This window comes from Kogia breviceps, chromosome 6 (assembly GCF_026419965.1).
Source record: "Kogia breviceps isolate mKogBre1 chromosome 6, mKogBre1 haplotype 1, whole genome shotgun sequence".
NCBI lineage: Eukaryota > Metazoa > Chordata > Mammalia > Artiodactyla > Physeteridae > Kogia > Kogia breviceps.
Window position 1 is genome coordinate 139,849,079 of NC_081315.1, and position 17,135 is coordinate 139,866,213.

A 17,135-nucleotide genomic window follows, 5' to 3' on the forward strand; every position below is an offset into this window, starting at 1 on the left:
TTTGATTTTGACATTGTGAACCCCAATAATATATTTCACTTTCATATACTTCAATAAGTCTCAAACCATGTATGCATCTTCAGAGAGTATGACATGCTGTAAAAAAAAAAAAAAAAAGTTTTTGATCTATGTTTAGCCCATAATTGGCCTTCAATAGAAACTGTTTATTTCTCTGTATTTCAGTTACAGTACCCGTAGTGTGTGTGTTTCAATAAATGTTTAGAAGATAAATTAATTTTGAAATGAATAACTTGGTATGTGCTCAAACATAAAGATTATGTAGATTAGATTAGTTCTTCCCTGATGGTAGGTAATACCAGATATATACCAGGTACATGTGTCTTTATACATAAATACATCACATACATACATATATATATACACATGTACACATATAAACCTACCTGTATGATTGCCTGTGTATATGTTTGTGTATATATACATATGTATGTGTGTTGTATATGTAGTCTCTTTGTTGACTCTTATTTTATTCATCTATTTATCTTTAGTATAAATATAGGCTCTCCTAATTACTGTAATTTATAATTTCTTGATATCTAAGTTGTTTCCATTTTGCAGAAACCTTGTGGGGATCTGTGGTTCTTTTAGTTCCCATGTACATATTAGAATCAGTTGTCCAAGCACAATGATAACCGTGAATCAGTTATTTCCCTAAGAATCCCTGGTCCCTTTTATTGGAGAATATGTATACAAACCAAACAAAGGTATGCTTATTGCTACCGGGGTGTCATTGCACCTAAGCCCTCTCAGTGTACACAGCTAGGAAATATATGAAATGTACATAGACTCATACACATATGCATCCATATCTATTTTAATTTCAGTCTGTATATTGATCAAAACCCATGAGTTCATACTGGTATCTCCAACACCATAGGATTCACTCACGCCATTCCCCCTTCTTTATATTTAACTACTTTCTCTGATAGTAAGCAACTGGATTTCATTATCTACAATATGTTTACTGATACCAGTTAAAGCAATGTCAGAATTGCTACCCTAAAACTCTGTGAAAAACAAATTTACTGGGCTTCCCTGGTGGCGCAGTGGTTGAGAGTCCACCTGCCGATGCAGGGGACACGGGTTGGTGCCCCGGTCCGGGAAGATCCCACGTGCCGCAGAGTGGCTGGGCCCGTGAGCCATGGTCGCCGAGCCTGCGCGTCCGGAGCCTGTGCTCCGCAACGGGAGAGGCCACAACAGTGAGAGGCCCACTTACCGGGGAAAAAAAAAAAAAAAATTTACTAAATGGAGTACAAAACTGCAAACAGTTATTTTTCCTTCAGTATATTTTACTTACAGCATATTCAATATTATTATTTATTCAGCATTTTCTTATATCTTTTCCTTTCTTACATGAAAGGTAGCTTACTAAGGATATTCTTTTGCACACAATGCTTTTTCAACCAAATTACCTGAAAAAGGGAAAGTTGAATGCAACAGAGTGAGTCTGGCAGTTTTAAAGTAACATGGGATCTTCCCGGACCGGGGCACGAACCCGCGCCCCCTGCATCGGCAGGCGGACTCTCAACCACTGCGCCACCAGGGAAACCCGAAATTTTTAAATCCTAAAACTTTACATTAAAGACATTAAACATTAAAGTTAGGATTTGTTTTGGCTCTAGTTTTTATTCATACCAGTTGGTGTGGTAGAAGACATTTGATTAAATTAACCATGGGAAATCACAAAGTTAGACTTTTCCAGGAGAGAGAAGACATCTTATAGGCAGCATGTAAGGAAAATGCTATTTTAAAATGTATGTCTAACATTTACATTAAAATTATCTTAAATGTTTAATAGGGGATAAAAAGAATTTAATGTACCCATTGGATATGTTGATAGGAAAACAATTGTTCTATGGTATTTGCATTAGACTACACAGTTCATGCTAAATCACTGTGCTGATTCAGCTACTTTAGGGGAAAAGTAAAGCCCTAGAAGTAATACAGAGTGCAATGTAGAAGCCAAACCCACCAAAAATTAGCAAATATTTTCATGCATTTTATATAAGGACTTCTATCTTCCAGAATTCTTTTTTAATTTTTATTTATAACCATCAAGTCTCTATGCCAATATTTTCCTATAAATATATAAATACATTAACAAAAGGAATGAAGGAGATGTGCAAAAATATTTCATTATTTTCTGCAAAAAACAAAACAAAACGATACCAATTTGGTAAAATATCATTATTTGCAGTCAGTTCACTCAGGTTTCACGAAACTGGTTAAAGTCTAAGAAACAACATGTACAACAAATATCACAGCGAATGGAAGTGTTTTCTTTCCAAAAATATGACTGTCTCTAGGGACCTTTCTTATCCTCTCGCAAAGCACATCTCCACGTTGGCAACACAAGCACTGCAATTACTAAAAATCTACATAATACACGCTATACGATTCGATCCCAAATTGGATCTACCTTATCACTGAAGTGACATGAATATATTTAGTTTTTCACCTGAAATGAAAAGGTGTCAGATCAATTCTTCCTCTCTGATTTCTGCGTTTGACTCTGGCATTATTACAAGTTGCCCTAAGGCATATCTTTCCTTTTAACACAACGTCTCAAATGCAAATGTTCAACGGTAGATATTGTTCAACATTATATAGCCAAAAAGAAATGCCACCTAGTTATTAAACTGTCAGAACATTAGAAGTGAATAAATCACAGCAAACTTCATAGTTTATAAAGCCATAGGCACAGTCAATTTCTTCAGAAGAGGCCTTGTGAAGTGCATGGAGGGAACTAAAGGACCAATACCGAGAGGAGGAATTTATGGTCTTCAAACATTTTTAACTATGTCGTGAAAAATAACCCATATCCCTGGTTCCATAAAATTAGTAAGAATGCAGGATTTCCCTTGTACTCACCATCCTTTATTATCTAATAAGTTATTATCTATTAGTTAAGGGAATATTTTTAACTATTAAAATAGAGTTCTTTGCAGAGTAGCTCTAACACACAGCCACCATCTGATATTTAATTTTAATTTGAACTCACCCCAGATATCTACTTGTGAATACTTTGGAGTTAGCTTCACATAAGTTTCCATCACAAGAGAGGCATATATTTTTTAAATATTTATTTATTTATTTGGTCGGTTGTGCTGGGTCTTAGTCACGGCATGTGGATTCCTTAGTTACTGCAGGCAGCTTTCTTATTTGCGCCAGGCGGGCTCCTTAGTTGTGGCATGTGAACTCCCAGTTGTGGCATGCATGTGGGATCTAGCTCCCTGACCAGGGATTGAACCCAGACCCCCTGATATGGGAGCCTGAAGTCTTATCCACTGCATCATGAGGAAAGTCCAGAGAAGCATATTTTTAATAGGAAAGAAATATCATAATGTTCTTATTCCCTCTTTGGCCACATAATTGATCCATATCATCTTTAATTACAGGACAAATTTTTTCTAGACTGTAAAAGTAAAAGCTTTTATCACATTTCCTCTTAGGACAAAGGTAGCAAAACGTTGTGTATATTAACTCAGATGGAGTTTTGTTGAGTTTAATTAATTAATATAATGCTCTATTGACCTTTCATTACAAACCAAACAAACATAAGAATAGATCATATAAAAGGAAAGTCTTTGAGATATTTATAAATTCCTAAATTAATGTTGCAAATTACAGGGTTTTACAAAACAAAAGTAGCATGACATTGAGTGACCAAAATGACTGTCCTTTCAGAAAACAAATAGGGATAGATATAAAACTGGGTATTCCATAGCAAACTATCTTGAAATGTCTTCGAGCCCCTCCCTGCATTTTGGACACAGAACAACCAGTGGAGATTGTCAGCAGGGCTGGAGTCATGTGTGTATTTTCACTTCACCTGACCATCAAAGTTGAGAATTTAATTTCAATTTCAACTAATCTGTTTCAGCTATTCTAATTAATCTATCATCAATAATCTCAGCTAATTTCTACAATAGGTTCTAGTCCTTATTTCTGCCTAACAATATAACTGTGGATCTCAAATGCTCATAAGCTTATCATAAGCAATGAAGTTTTGTAGGTAGTAATATAAATTGCTTGTGCTAGTTGGTGAGATATTAACTGCCCATAGTTTACTTAGTACAGAATGATTTGATTAATGATAGTTGTCATCCTCTTATCTTGCAAATCTATCTTAATAATGGGACAATATTTGGCAGGTTTTTGTTACATAATCGATTTCCAGATACAAAGGCAGGTTATTGAATATGTCACTCGGCATGTGTAACTGTTGTATTTGTTGCCATCAGGTAGTAATTCTATTAAGTATAAAGTAAAAGTTAATGTGAGATAGTGAACTAGAAACTGAAACTTTACTGGATAACCACTATATTCCAAGAACTACACTATGAACTGAAGAGATAATGAAGAAGAACCACTAAATATTTTTATGTGCTTTATATAAAAAGAGCAGAAAACTTTGAGAAAATTAAAGTAGGTAATTCAAAGGTCACAAGCAGCAAGTTCAAAAAAGTGAGTCAGTCATTTCAAATGGGACCTAATTAAACTTAAAATCTTTTGAACAACAAAGGAAACCACTGACAAAATTAAAAGACAGCCTATTGAATGGGAGGAAATACTTGCAAATGATATGACCAACAGGGGTTAATATCCAACATATATGAACAGCTAATACAACGCAATATCAAAGAAGCAAACAACCCAGTCAAAAAAATAGGCAGAAGTCCTGACTAGACATTTCTCCAAAGAAAACATACAGATGGCTAACAGACACAGGAAAAGATGCTCAACATTGCTAACTATTAGCAAAATGCAAATCACAACGACAATGAGTATCACCTCACACCTGTCAGGATGACTATCACCAAAAAGTCTACAAATAACAAATGCTGGAGAAGATACGGAGAAAAGGGAATCCTGTACACTGTTGGTGGGAATGTAAATTGATGCAGCCACCATGGAAAACAGTATGGAGGTCCCTCAAAAAACTAAAAATAGAACTGCCATATGATCCAACAATTCCAGCACTGGGTATATAGCTGGAAAAAAACAAAGACAGTAATTCGAAAAGATACATGACTTCCATGTTCATAGCAGCACTATTTACGATAGCCAAGATATATAAGCAATCCATGTGTCCGTCAGCAGACAAATGGAAAAGATAAATACAGTAGAGTATTACTCATCCATAAAAAAGAATGAAATTCTGCCATTTGCAGCAATGTGGCTGGACCTAGAAAATATTGTGCTTAGGACAATAGGTAGACAGAAAAAGACAAATGCTGTATGATATCACTTAAAGGTAGGATCCAAAAAACAATATAAATGAATGTGTATGTAAAATGGAAACAGATTCACAGATACAGAAAACAAACTAGTGGCTACCAGAGGGGAAGAAAAATGGAGGCAAGGGCAAGTCAGGGTATGGGATTAAGAGATATAAAATACTATGTATAAGATAAATGGGGCTTCCCTGGTGGCGCAGTGGTTGAGAATCCGCCTGCCGATGCAGCGGATACGGGTTCGTGCCCTGGTCCGGGAAGATCCCACATGCCGCGGAGCAACTAAGCCCGTGAGCCATGGCCGCTAGGCCTGCGCGTCCGGAGCCTGTGCTCCGCAACGGGAGAGGCCACAACAGTGAGAGGCCCGCGTACCACCAAAAAAAAAAAAAAAAAAAAAAAAAAAAAAAAAAAAAATTTAAAAAAAAAAAAAAAAAAAAAAAGATAAATGAGCAAGAAAGATATATCCTTCTTTACTACAGAGAATTATAGATATTATCATGTAATAATTTTAATGAAGTATAATCTGTAAAGACACTGAATCTCTATGTTATACACTTGAAACTAATATAAATCAGCTATACTTCAATAAAAATGTTTTTCTTCAGAAACCTGAAAAAAATTTATCGTGGTAATAAATCTTCAATTGTTAGAATTTCTAACAGACATTATTTAGAAAAACGTCACTGTTATCTTTGAAACATCTGTCTAATGAGCAATAGCTCATTAAAAAACAGGCATGAGTTTAAGAAAAGACACATTGAAAAAGACACTAGGAAAAAGTGATGAATCAAATCAGAGATCAAGGGTAAAAGTAGACTCACTAAAATTGCAGATCGCCATAGCTTATTTTCTTTATTTTTCATTTGTGATTGTCATTTTATAAGCCAAGACTAATACGTAATTTGCCAAATTTTTCATGTAAAATATTCTGTCGTCAAAATAATTTTAAAATTTCATCATGCCCCAGAAATTTAATTATCAGGGTAAATTTATTTCCCAGTCATTCATAAGCCCGGGTAGAGTGGGCTGTGCTTGCCTGAGAGACCAGTTGACCAACCCCAAGGGCCTCCCATGGCCACATTGATCACCTTGTTCTTACAAAATAGTTTCTTCCCTCAGCCTTTCAAAAATAGACAACTAATTTTTTTCAATATCCAAATGTAAAATCTATCTCTCAGGAGAAGATTCATATTAAGTAAGCTCATAAAACTGATTCATACAATGTAACTGGCAAGCTACTAAGTTATATCTAGGAATTATTGTCAGATTTTAGATCACTAAAATCATATATAAATTACATGGAAACAAAATAAGGTTGTGATAGAGACCCCAAGGGGCAACTGTAGAAGTTAATTGAATATTGGTGGTAGAGTGCGATGACCTCATTTCTTTATCTTCACCTTTATCTGCCCTTTGTCATGTGTGTCATAGTTTCTCACAATAAGGTAGATTTTTTTTATCCCTAAGCCTTGTGTTGGTGGTGCTCTTTCAGTTTGTTTTAGATAAGTGATTGAGGCAAAAATGATGGTATGCCAGTTCCAAGCCCAGGCTCCAAGAAGCATTGTGTGGTTTCCATTTGTGCTCTTGTGCCTCCACCTTCCCTGTGATAATAGGATGGGGGGGTGGGGCTAGACAGCTAGAAGATGAGTGAAGGTAGAACAGAATCTGAGGGCAGTCCAGATCGGCCAACAGACCACTGATCCCAAGTCATGTGAGCAAGTCCAGCCAAGATCATCAGAGCCTAGCAAATGTCTAACTGACTTCAGACACAAGAGACATAAAACCTTACTGTCATATGCCATTGAACAGCACAATTGTGGTAATAGTTAACCGATACAGTATTAACCAGAATCAGTTTACACTGTTCTAAAGACTCCAAGCGCAACAGGCAGGCTTTTGAGCATATGCACTTGCATCTGTCTCAGTATGACAGGGGCTTTACAAATACTTTTGGACAATACTGTCCTTACCCAGAGCAATATGCAGGGATATATATCAATCGTATTTGTTTCTCTCATTTCTCTCTTTTTATGCATCTGAATGAACAAATTTAGTGTACAGCTATGTCATTTATAACTAAATATATCATTAGAGATCGAATTCTTTAGAGAAGATAAATCGCAAAAATACACATATCTTTGTATGTGTAAAATACACTAGTATTTTCACCGTTGCCAAAAAATACCATTTACCTTCAAAATGTGTTCCTTTAGCTTGTACTAATGTTTTCCACTAATTTGCACAACTTTATGACCACTTTTTTTTTTGCCTTTTGAAATCTTTCTACACTCCAGCACTCAAATTAAACTCCTCAACTAAGAGTTATTTAGACACTATGTATTTCTGAAGTGTATAATATTTAACAATTTAGATATCTAATATCACTTTAATTTCTTAGCTCATTAAAAGAATGAATAAATCGTTTTCTTTGTACACACTTTGCTCTCCTCTTCACCTCTCTTTCTATCCCTTAGCATAAGAATAACCTATACACTACCTCAGTTTATTCTTGAAACTTAATTTGGTAGATAATTTGAGAGACTTATGCCCAGGATTTTATTGTTTCCAGGCCGTTTAAAGTGATCACGTCTTTGATTTGAAGTTAATGATGCCAATGCATTTCACTCCCGCATTAATTTCCTAGGGCTGCTATTACAAGATAACACAAAGTGCGTGGCTTGAAATATCACAGTTTATGGTTTCACAGTTCTGGAGGCTAGACAGAGCCATGTTCTCTCTGAGACGCTGCATAGAATCCTCCCTGGCCTCTTCCTAGCTTCTGGATGTGGCCAGCAATCCTTGGCATTCCTTGGCTTCTAGCTGCATCTCTCCAATCTGTGTCTCTGTCATCATACTGTGCTCTTCACCTCTTCTTGCAAGAAAACCAGTTATAGTGGATTAGGGCCCACCCTAATGACCTCATCTTAACTTGATTACATCTGCAAAGACCCTATTTCCAAATTTAGTTACATTCAGAGGTATAGGATTTAGGATGTTAACGTATCACTTTGGAAGACCCATTTCAACCCATGACAGCCCCAAAGTCCCAGTTGATGTTTTGCACAACCTAACTAATACCCAGGATTATTAAGAACAAATCCTAAATAACCAGTAAAATTCTAGAAAGTAAGTTTTTTCTACTGAATTACAATGTTAGACATGTTTCTGTCAGGCAATAGCAATGGCCACGTAGAAAACCAGTGATAGTATTTACAAACTAGAGAAACCATTAACCAGTATGTTAAAAGGAAAGGGTACGAAAGACGGAGATTTTTCACATACAGCATCACAACCATCACCTATGTTGCATGGATGGTTTGCCAAGCAGTCAAGTGTCTACAGCAGTTATTAGATTAAAAATCATAATCTACGAATTGCCTAGAATTGTCCGTGAGAATCTGACAATCAAATCTCATAGATAGAATCTTCTACAGGAACATCAACATACTTAGATAACCAATCTTTGCAATGACACAAACTAGTTTGTATACAAATATGATTCAGTCTATTAAGAGTAAAAATAACATAATACTCATTCTGTGAATTATCAGCTCATAAATTTGATCCACGAGCACAACTTATACAGAAGATTAGAAAATGGTGTCCCCTCACCATTTCAAAAGCATATAATTTTAATAGCAATCTCCAGATAGTGTTAGCAAGATAATCAATGACTATTGGAATTAAATCAGTATCCTGAATGGCTTAGCTCTCAGTAATATTTTTAATGTATCATTTAAGATATATGATGAATGAGATTTGTCTCACTTATTACAGTCATATAAAGACATATGTGCTGAACTTTAGTACATGTATTGAATTGAAAGGGATTTAAGACATCAAGGCAGTGGTATATTATCACAACAATGTTACTATAATATAAATATATTTGCCATCCACATCATCACAGGTTTTTTCAAGCCTTTATAAAAATTTTATTTATTCTTGAATTTATTTAATTGAAGTATAGTTGATGTATCAATACAATATTTCATTAGTTTTCAAGTGTATAGCATAGTGATTCAGTATCTTTACAGATTATACTGCGTTAAAAGCTATTACATGATACAGGCTATATTCCCCTGTGCTATACATGATACATCCTTGTTGTTTATCTATTTTATACATATTATCAATAGTTTGTATTTATTAATCCCATAACTCTAACTTGCCCCTTCCACCTTTCCTCTCCTCTCTGGTAACTACTCATTGGTTTTCTGTATCTGTGAGTCTGTTTCTGTTTTGCATATACATTGATTTATATTATTTTTCAGACTCTACATATAAGTGATATCACACAGTATTTGTCTTTTTCTGTCTGACTTATTTCTCTAAGCATACATAATATTCTCTAGGTCTATCCATGTTGCTGTAAATGGCAAAATTTCATCATTTTTTTATGGCTGAGTAATAGTCTATTGTATATACATATATCTTCTTTATCCATTTGTTGATGGACACTTGGGTTGCTCCATATCTTGGCTATCATAAATAGTGCTGTTGTGAACATGGGGTACATGTATCTTTTTGAATTTGTATTTTTATTTTTTCTAGATATATATACCCAGGAGTGGAATTGCTAGATCATATGGCAGTTCTAGTTTTAATTTCTTGTGGAACATCCATACTGTTTTCCATAGTGGTTGTATCAATTTACTTTCCCACTAACAGTGTTCAAGGGTTCCCTTTTCTCCACATCCTCACCAACATTTGTTATTTGTTGAGTTTTTCACGATGGTCATTCTGACAGGTGTGAGGTGTTTTCTCATTGTTGTTGTGATTTTCATTTCTCTAACTAGTGACGTTGAGCATCTGTTCATGTGCCTGTTAGCCTTCTGAATGCCTTCTTCATAAAAATGTCTATTCTGGTCTTCTGCCAATATTTTGATTGGTTTGGTTTTTTTTTTTGATATTGAGTACAGTGAGCTGTTCATATATTTTGGATATTAACCCCTGTCAGTCATATCATTTGCAAATATTTCTCCCATTCTATAGGTTGTCTTTTGTCAGTGACTTCCTTTCACATCATCAAATTTTCATTCCAAAATAATATGTTACAATGAGGTCTGATTTTTAAATGACTTATCTGAAGTCTCAAAGATAGGTGAATATTGTCATTTGTGTAATACAAATAAAGTCCATTACACTGAATTATCAAGGTGTAGAAATGTTGAGACATTGAGGCTCCCTTCTAGGCCAATCAAGAGATTTATTTATGTGATTTTAAAGAAAAGAGATATCAATTATATAATTTTCAGTTCTGGGTAACTTCAGAGGCTTCTCAAAACACAGCTATTGGATATGATTATAATTAGTATTTCATGATTAAAATGCCCACTATGAGAGGGAAAATTTGAACATAAAACCTGAGTTTTACCTAAATAACTGTTTGAATATCTAGTTGTTATGATTTCATATGTATATATAATTATTATAACAATTAAATATACAGTTATAAAAGTCAGGAGTAAAAATCTTGCTATATAACTGTAATATGGTGACATCACAATAAAAAGAAATATATTTACACATTAAAAAAAAATCTTTCCCCAATTCCTGGTACAGAGCTACTAAAACTTTTGGAATTTCCTGAATGACAGGTCTTTTGTTATTCATTATGAGTTCCTTTCAACCATACCTGAGTTTATGCTAATGAGGTGACTCTTGGAGGATTCGGGCTGGATGTCAGAAAAACCAAGGAATGATTGATTACAGGGTTAGAATTTTCAGACCCACCCCCAACCTCTGGGAAAGAAGGGGTGCTAGAGGTTGACTTAATCTCCAATGGTCAATGGAGATTTTTGTCAATTATTCTTACCTAATGAAGCCTCCGTAAAACTCCCAAATAATGGGATTTGGAGAGATTTTGAGTTGGTGAACACATCAAGCTTCTGAGAGGGTGGTATGCCCAGAAATGACAAGGAAAATCTGTACCCTTTCCTCAAAACTCACTCTATGTATCTCTTCTATGTGACTACTCCAGATCTGTATTCTTTATAAAAACAAATTATAGTAAATAAAGCCTTTCCCTGAGTTCTTTGAGCTGTTATAGAAAATTATTGAATTTGAGGAGAGGGTCTTGGGAATCCTTGATTTGTAGCCAAATTACACAGAAGTGTGGGCAAGCCTAGGACCCACTAATTGTGCTTGACTCTGAAGTAGAGGGCAGTCTTGGGGGATTGAGCCCTTAACCTATTGGGTCTGCAGTAACAGGATAGTTAGTATCAAAGTTGCTTAATGTGAGGGGAAAACCCACACACGTAGTGTCAGAAACATTGTGAGTAGTAAAGAAATACTTATTTTATTTTAATAGCTATTCAACAAGCCATCATAGACCTCAAAAAATGAAGCAGTTTTTCAATTAAAAACTTTGTAAATGTTCTTTTCCCTTTGATCTACCATTCAAAGTTGGATTATATTCAAACTAAAATACCATCTGTCTCATAGTTTGAGACATCTTATTACTTTGACAGATAGGACAGCCTTAAGGGAAGCTCAATCACTTTTGTCCATAATTACTTTTTCTTTAAACAACCTGATCTCTTATGACATAATGAGGTATTTAAGAAAAATACCATTTCAGTAAGATGAATGATGGTGAGTTTAAAATTATATTCAGAATTATTTAACATAGTGATCTGTTAATTTCATTTTTTTCAGAACTTTCTATATATAAGTATGACTATTACAAGATTCTGATATTTTGAATGTAAAGGTTGTTAGTTATCCAAGGTCATACTCAAATATCTTCCATCTGTCTTACCATCGGCGACATTTTCTGCAATGAATAGGCATTTGTAGGTGTTGATTTATACATCTCAAATTCACTTAATTTACATCCAATTCAAATTTAACCCGACAGATATATTTTAACCTTACAATATCCCTAATATTATCTTAGATAAGGCTAGCTCAGTGCATGGGTGCGATTCATGATGACTTAACCATGTGATTTGCTGGCAATAGTAAATTTGTCTTAAAAACAAAACATAAAACACAGAAATCTTCCACTATCTTCTAAGACAGGTAAGCCACATTATTCAATAAGTGAATCAGTCAGTATTTATTAAATTTCTAATATGAAAATATGAACAAACACAATTTTGGAAACTGCAGGAGAACTTAAGCATACAAAATACTTCCATTCTCATTGTCATTACAGTCTAATCATGGAGACAGAAACAATAACATAAAATAGAGAATCATATGACAGTGCATAATTACATCCTAGAGTAGTCTAAAATTAGCTTCATTTTTTAAAGGAACTGTCTTCAGTAGGTCTGTTAAAATGTAAAAAGATAGAGAATTTTCAACTAAATAGCTAGTTATCACTATTGCTTTAACACTTCTGCAGTTATTAAACAAGCAAACATGTAAATATTAACCTGAAATCTGTCATCTTAGTTTAGGAGGGATAATTTCTGTAAACCTGGGTAAGAATGAGGACACACACTTAAGACAGATTCTATCTGTCCAATAACAATTAAAAATTGGAGTAATTTGAGCATATAACTTTGCATTCAATAAAAAAAAGTTCTGGAGAAATGTCCTACTGAGTCCCAATCTGCTGAACTATGCTGTGATGGTTGAAAATAGAGTTTGTGATAAAAGTCTGTGAGCTAAATTCAACACATGGGAAAATCAAAGAGGTAGGACACTTTGTCTCAAGTACAGAAGGAGAGTTAAAGTGACAGAGCCCAAACAGTTCAGCAACACACATAGGTTAATATATTCTAGTCCTTAAAAGGCTCCAGAAGGTTGTTTACATGTCAAAGAAAAAGCACCTACCCAGTACAGAGTCAGCTGCTGTATCTAGTAATAGAAAATTGCTGATATACTGGCAACACTACCATAAGAAAGGTGAAGGTCAATAGTTTCTGTATTGCTCACGTTGGCAACTCTGGAAAAAAAAATGGGGGTATGAAGCTTGCTTTCATAATCAAGACATTATGATAACACGTGTATACACTTTAAAACCGAAAATGAAGATGCAACCTATCAGTTTGTATACAGAATCTGCATCCAATTTTCTGCAGTGATGAGTTTATTTCTACTGTGAAAAAAAAAAAATCTTTGCTTGTGGTGTACTGCAATTAGGTAGTTAAGGTCAGAAAAGAATGTTTAATTAAGTGAAATCTCAGTAGTTTAAAAGAAGAGCCAGAAAGGAGTGATACATTTAAAATTATTTATGTAAAATGATACAAAGAAAAGGCTTCCCTCTTCCCACCCACCCCCTTTCACTCACTGTTCTTTCTTCTTTTGACCATGACACTGAGTATATGTCTCCCATCTACCCTTCCCTGTCCAAAGCTTGAAAAATTAAAAGGCACCCACTTAAATTGCAGAAGGAGGAATTTAGAATTACTAAAACTAAAAGACATTTTCGGAAGCATCAGTAATAGGTATTAAAATACATGGCTACTTGAAGTTGTATCATTTCTTCCCCTTCGGGGAAGTAAAGAAGTAAAGACTGAAGTTCTGATTTTCTTTTCTCTGATTTAGATATAATACTGACAGAAAACTGGGAAATGAATAGAAAACTTCTTGAGGTCCTTTTGTCTCCTCAATTTTAAAAATTATCTGCATGACCATTAGTGGTAAAATATGGACACGATTATGTAAATAGGCTGTTTAAATTAAATAGCTGGGCATATTTGAAGTGGAGTAAAGGGAGTGAACTTTTTGTTATCTTCTCATAAATGTTCTATGAATGTATGTGGTTTGAAATAATACACTGTTGGTAAAGGTTATCATAACTCTGCCTAAAGAGGAAATATGTGAAATAAGAAGGCTGCCATAAAATAACTTGATCTTAATAGTAATTATTAACATGTAGCATAAAAAAGACACCTATAGATAAGGACTTATAAGTCCATTGAAATTATAAATCAATTTTATCTTCTGAGGCATTTTTTGGCCCTTGACTATAAGCCACATCTTATTATATGTACTGTGTGTAGATTTCTTTACTATAGTCCACAGTTACTATCTGGACCTACTAGAGAACACATAGTCCCTCAAGAAATATATCTTCAAAGATTAATAGAGGGCTTTCCTGGTGGCGCAGTGGTTAAGAATCCACCTGCCAATGCAGAGGACACGGGTTTGAGCCCTGGTCCGGGAATATGCCACATGCCGCAGAGCAGCTAAGCCCGTGCACCACAACTGCTGAGCCCCTGTGCTCTAGAGTACGTGAGCCACAACTACTGAAGCCCGTGCACCACAACTACTGAAGCCCACACACCTAGAGCCCATGCTCCACAACAAGAGAAGCCACCGCAATGAGAAGCTTGCACACTAGAATGAAACATAGCCCCCGCTCGCCACTAGAGAAAGCCTGTGCACAGAAACAAAGACCAACTCAGCCAAAAATAAATAAATTTATTTTTTTAAAAAAAGAATAATACAATATTTACAACAAACTCTATGGGTCTTCATTACTGAAGGTCCATCCAAACCAAATGTGGATGAAGAAAATATTATTAATCAAGCATTTGTAAAATACAATACTATATAAATTAGTTTCCCCAACTGGTGTAATTTTTGTCAACTCAAATATGTAGTGATGACATGAAGGAGCCAGACTATGTATGTGACTGGAAGGAACAAGGGACTTGACAGAAAAAGCAATGGTAACCTGATGAGTTCAGTGAATTTGCTCTTGAAACAAAGAACAAAGGAAAATCAACATGTCTTTATTTTATAGCAACTCTTACCAGGGTATACTGGCTTTTCTGTTTTTCTTCACAGGCAGTATAACTTACATTGCCCCTATCATACATAGAAAAAGAAAAGTGCATTATTGAATAAAGCCTCTGCCTAATCACTGGGGCACAGCAGCATAGTGACAAGGAAAAGCAAACATATTCAGTGGATTTTAGAATGTATATGATTTTAGTGGTGACATACTCAGAAAAGTAAATACAAAAAACAGCTTCTCAGTGATACAGCAAGATGACATGCCCTAGTATTCTGAAGCTATGGTAAATTATATATTTTGTAGAAATGTATATTATACTACATCTTGCTTGTGTGTGTTTATTTATATAGTGTTCTTGTGTGTTGTGAAATTGTTAATATTTGCTTATTAATTTTAGCAATTTACCTGTAGATTCTTTTGGAGTTTTCTAGGTATACCATGATGTGGCTACAAATCCACTTTTTATACATTTTGTTATTGTTAATATTACTGTATTGCAATGGACTATGTCTCTGTAGAAAGCTGCACAGAAGTGATGATGGCAGGCATTCTTTCAGAAGAAACTATTTCAATATTTTACTATCAAGTAGGGTTCCTTGATATGATCTATAGATTTTTTTATAGAAAACTAAACTTTAAAAATAATATTGCCATTTGATTTCCATTTCTTGAGAAGTGTGAGGTTCTTTCAACATGAATTGATATTGAATTGTATTCGCTGCTTTCTCTTTTTATATTGAGGTAAACATATGCCTTTTTATTTCTTCATTCATTAAAGTGACAAATTACATTGTTATACTAATATTGTATTTCTAGAATAAGCCCAGAGAGTTTGTAATATATTTTTATTTTTATATATCACTTCAATGTGTTTGCAGATATTTTGAGTAGAATTCCTGCATGTACGTTAGTGATATTCTGTAGGTTTTGTTTCTTATAATATGTGTATTTGCAGACATACATGCATATATGCACATATGAATGTATATGTGACTATCTAACGGTTTAGTTTTTTTTTCTTGTGATAGTTTTGATAAATGTTTCTCCTGGATTATTAGGACCCTCTTATTTTTCCTTTTCCCTAAAGAACACTCTTTAGATTTCCTTTAGTACTGGTATGTAGCTAACTAATAGTCTGTCTTTTTTTTTTTTTCTGAATAGCATTTATTCACTGCTATTTTTAAAGGTTATTCTTATTGGATATAGACTTCTAGGTTGACAATTTTTTCAGCAATTCGAAAATACCATTTCCTTATTTTCTTTTCTTCCTTGTTTATCATTGTTGTTGCCAGCTCTGTGTCTTTTTGCTCATTTAAAAACAATGGTCTCTCTTTCAGATGGCTTATAGCAGTTATTGGTTTTCAACAATGATACCATGATGCGCCTAGGTGTTCATTGCTTTCTTTTATTTTTCCCGTTTGCATTTATCAGATTTCTTGAATCTGTGGTTTGGTGCCTTTCATTAGTTTTAGAAAAAATATCAACCATTATCTCTTCAGATAGTATTACTTCTCTCGTGTGCTGGCAATCCATACTTATAACTTTTTTATTATCTGCCATATGGCTTTTAATATATTCTGTTGCATTATACCTTTTTATCTTCCCTACTTCAGTCTGTGTATTCTGACCCACCTCTCAGTCTTTCTTGTTTTCAAAAATAGCTACTGAGTTTGATAATTTAGCTCTTGTGTTTTCAGTACTAGTCTTTCCTTGTAGTTATTTTAAAGTTTCTAGTTCTCTGGAAATTTTCCAAATGTCGCCTTCTATTTCATTGATTATTAAGCATTATTACTCTAATGTTCATAGCTGATAAGTCCCTTATATGGATCTCCTGTGAGTCTGTTTCTTTCGATTATTTTATCTCTTGTTTTTAATCAGGTCTTCTATGCTTGAGTATTTGGATTAATTTGTGGAAATTGTATATAAACAACACCGAAGATACTTTTTTTAGGTCTTGGATGAAGAATTTACTTCCCAACATTGTAAACTAACCAAAATAAATCTACTAAAAGAAAAGAATATTTTCTTTAAATTCAGATAATCTGAGAAGGAAGTATGAACTTAGTGGGTCAGGTATGATTACTTCAATCAGACATAACACAATGTGAAGAATCAAACAAGATGTAGGGAAGGACTCATTGAAATGATATTGGTTTCTGCACTGAAAGAGTCAGAGA